This window comes from Argentina silus, assembly GCF_951799395.1.
Source record: "Argentina silus genome assembly, chromosome: 20".
NCBI lineage: Eukaryota > Metazoa > Chordata > Actinopteri > Argentiniformes > Argentinidae > Argentina > Argentina silus.
In genome coordinates, this window is record NC_139674.1 from 5318919 (window position 1) to 5322517 (window position 3599).

The window sequence follows — 3599 nt, forward strand, 5'->3', positions numbered from 1 at the left end:
CCCTGTCAGGAACCCCCTGTGTCAAAAGGACAGTGTGTGGATTGGCAGGGTGAGCATGCTAGCTAGCTAGCTCTCTCTGTGTCTCCAGAGTACCCATTAGGACACATACAGGCCCACCGGGCTGATCAAGCCAACCCCCGCTCCCGTCTACACGCAATTACTGCCAGGGTCCCCACTCGTATGTGGGAGCTCACTATTGTTGTTAGCGCCACTGCTAGCGCCTTACAGCCTCCTTAATAATGTGCTCATTGGCAAACAGGCAGAAGGGTCAGGCGCTCGGTGTGAGTTAATGATAGGGGTTACGGCTCGCGTGTGAAAGCGTTTGTGTTCTAGCTACCAGGGTTGAGATTGTATCGAATGTGTGGCGCTGTGCATATACCAGGGGAGGCTGGCGGAGGTAGAAATCAAAGGAAGGGCTCATTGTAATGCACGGAATGGAACGAGGAACGGTATTAAACGTGCATAGAATGGAATGAGGAATCCTCATTCCATTCCATGCTTACAATGAGCCCTACCATTTCTGCCTCCGCCAGCCTCCGCTGCCGTAAATACTGTACAAGCACGTGTTCAACCAAGGCCATCATGGGCATCTGCCTGGGTCTATTGGAGGCTGTCTGCATTGAACGCACAATGTGCTCCCTCTTATTGTTTGGGCCTGAGATAACAGACACCTCTGAACAAGATGCTTTTACTTGATACAGGGCCTATTCTGTATGTGTGTGTGTGTGTGTATTTGAGTTTGTGTGTGTGTGCGTATGTGTGTATTTGTTTGTATTTGTGTGTGTGTGTGTGTGTGTGTGTGTGTATTAGGGGTAGGGGGTATGCTGCTTATTTTGTATTTTACCCCCAAAATGCACCCTCGTTTACTGCTGATACACACAATTCTCCTCAGATCGCCCATCTGCCCTGTTTGATTACTCTTATCATCCTCCCGAGAGAGAGAGAGCTGTGCCTTTGAGTCTCCTCCCCCATTTCACCCAACAAAATAAGACGTTTCATCGCACAATGCTTCCCTGGCAAACGAGCTGGGTAGGTCGGAAACGGAGAGAAAATTGCCTTTGTGAATAATCCGGTTCTTGATTTTTTTTCTTCTCTTTCCTGAAAGGTTTTCTGAAGGTTATTGTTGAGAATAATGCAGCTCCTGCCCCCCTGCAGATGACAATCATCTTTCCAATTTGTTTGAGATTAGGTCATATGGAAACAGCGCATCGTAAACACACTGGGCCGGCACGCCGCTGCCACCCACAGAGGAGAGGGGGGGGGATGGCGTTCCCTCTGTTCTGGACCCCTCAAGCCTTGATCGCCATGACACTGGCTCTGGTAGAAGGCAGGACAGAAGCACACCTATACCACCAATCTTTGTCCTGATTCGGAGGAGGATGGGGAGTGGAGGGCAGGCGGGTCGGGGGCTCGGGGGGTCGGGGGGCAAACCAGTATGATCAAATGATTGAGTGTGATTTCTGCGTAGATCAGTTCACACAATCTAATATGGCGGCTTCCACTGTTTTTGAAGGAGAGTCATACAGTAAAAAAACAAACCCTGATCTGATTGAATGATTACCTTTGAGATACTCTGCTGAATATAGGCCAGCAGAAAACATGTATAGCTTGCTTTACACGATACAAAATAAACCTTTTCCCTGAGAACACTTGCTGACAGAGACTAGTTACAGTAAACACCATTTACCCTTGTATGAACAGTACCTAAAACACACACACACACACACAAACCAGGATGTTTTTAGATGGACCTCATTCTCCAGAGTGCCTTGGGAGGTGGTTTGTGGGTTCCTCTGTCATTGCCTGGTTTAGCTAGCACACTGAGGCCTTTGTGTGTGTGTGTGTGTGTATGTGTGTTTGTGTGTGTGTGTGTGCGCATCTGTGTGTGCATGCGTGTGTGTGTGTGGAGGGGGTTTGTATTTATGTATCCATCTACATCTGGTAGTGGTTATCATCCTGTTACATCAAAAGGAGAACTTCAGAGGCCCAGAGCTTCAGAAAGGTCCCAGTGCTACCCCATCTCCCTGAGTCATTTGCCTCTCGCTATGCATCCAGAACACATTGAGGATAATGATAGGCAGGCGGTGCAGTAGATTCCTCACTGTTGATAACACTTAATGCATTCTTCTCTGAATAGCAGATCAGCGGACTGGCTCAGATTAGCAGCGTTAACATGTGTTTGAGACGTGCTACACAATCAATGGTGCTCTAATTGTGTGTCCCAGAGAAATGTTCATCTTCTGCTATCTACAGTAGAATGTCAATAGTTGGTGGGTTATGTTGTCAAGGCCTGTGTGTCAAATTCCTGTGCATCAGTGTGATGTACTGTATAGCATACTATGTAGCCTTTATGAGGCTTGGCTTGGTTAAGAAAAAACTAATAATTGAAAATAAACTCTTATTTTCACTAAGACCAATCTAGTAACATTGCCAAAAGGCTATTTTTGTATGTCAAAGGTTTTTGGTGGATTTGCTGCTTGGTCTGATATCAAATTAATTTGTCCAAATATTTTGTGGTATTTCCTGCAGTCATAACACAGCCTAGTCATGAGGTAATGTAATATTTCAACGTTTTAGTAGCCGCAGTTGATGAGCCTATTACATTGTTGACCAAGTTTTCTGTGAAGTAATAATTGGGCCAAAAGAATTTGACCACCACAAATAGTCCCCAGAAGAACTTTCCAGTTTTAAAACGAAACAGCTTGAAACCGTTGATGGCTTGAAACCGAGCTATCAGAATTACCCAGTCCAACTACCCTTCTGAGCTTGGCAACAGCTTCAGAGAGACATCCACTTGGAGCGCAGCAATCATTATCTATCCAATTATGTTCATTTAAGTTTTTCTTCTTTTTTTTAATCTTTTTATTAAGCAAAACATGTCAGTTTATTGGCACTACCAGTCCATGATCATGGGATCAGTAATAAGGAAGCGAGCATTGCGCATCATTACTTAAGGCTGACTAACTTCTTGGAGGGGTGTACTCCATTGGGTTGCACGCTCAAATCAGACCAAAAATACCAAAGTCCATTATCCCCGCAATAAAGAGCTAATGACCCAACAATGGGAATATATTCGCCAGGGCGCCCATCTCCTCGAAAGGGCCGAAGGATAAAGAGTCATTAAAGCAGCGTTATCTGGTCCAGATAGCATTGGCATGTCTGCAAAGATCATTATTTTTGCCCCTGGAGCCGTTTGCCGAATGAGAGAGACAGGCTAACCGCACACCCAGCGCTAACTTTGGGGTCAGCCGCGGCACAGGGTGAAGACGCTAACGATACGCGGGCTGGCAGCTAATGCTTTTTCTAAATGCTCCTAATGACTGTATTGCGGCAGAAGAACTTGTCGTAGCTGTTGGGGACAAGACTGAGATGGTTTTGTTACTTTCTTCACATCTTCATTTCTTTTCATTTTTTTTGGGGGGGGGGGGGGGGTGCACACATCTCATGTATCGCCCCTGAAAGCTGTGAGAGCCTGATATTGTAATAAAAGGCTGTTAAATATAACACTCTTTTGCAGTTTCGCCTTCCAGTTCTGCCTCCCTTTGGTGAGCTTGCATGCATTCATGTAAAACAATACTCATCCTCTCAGATAAGCACAG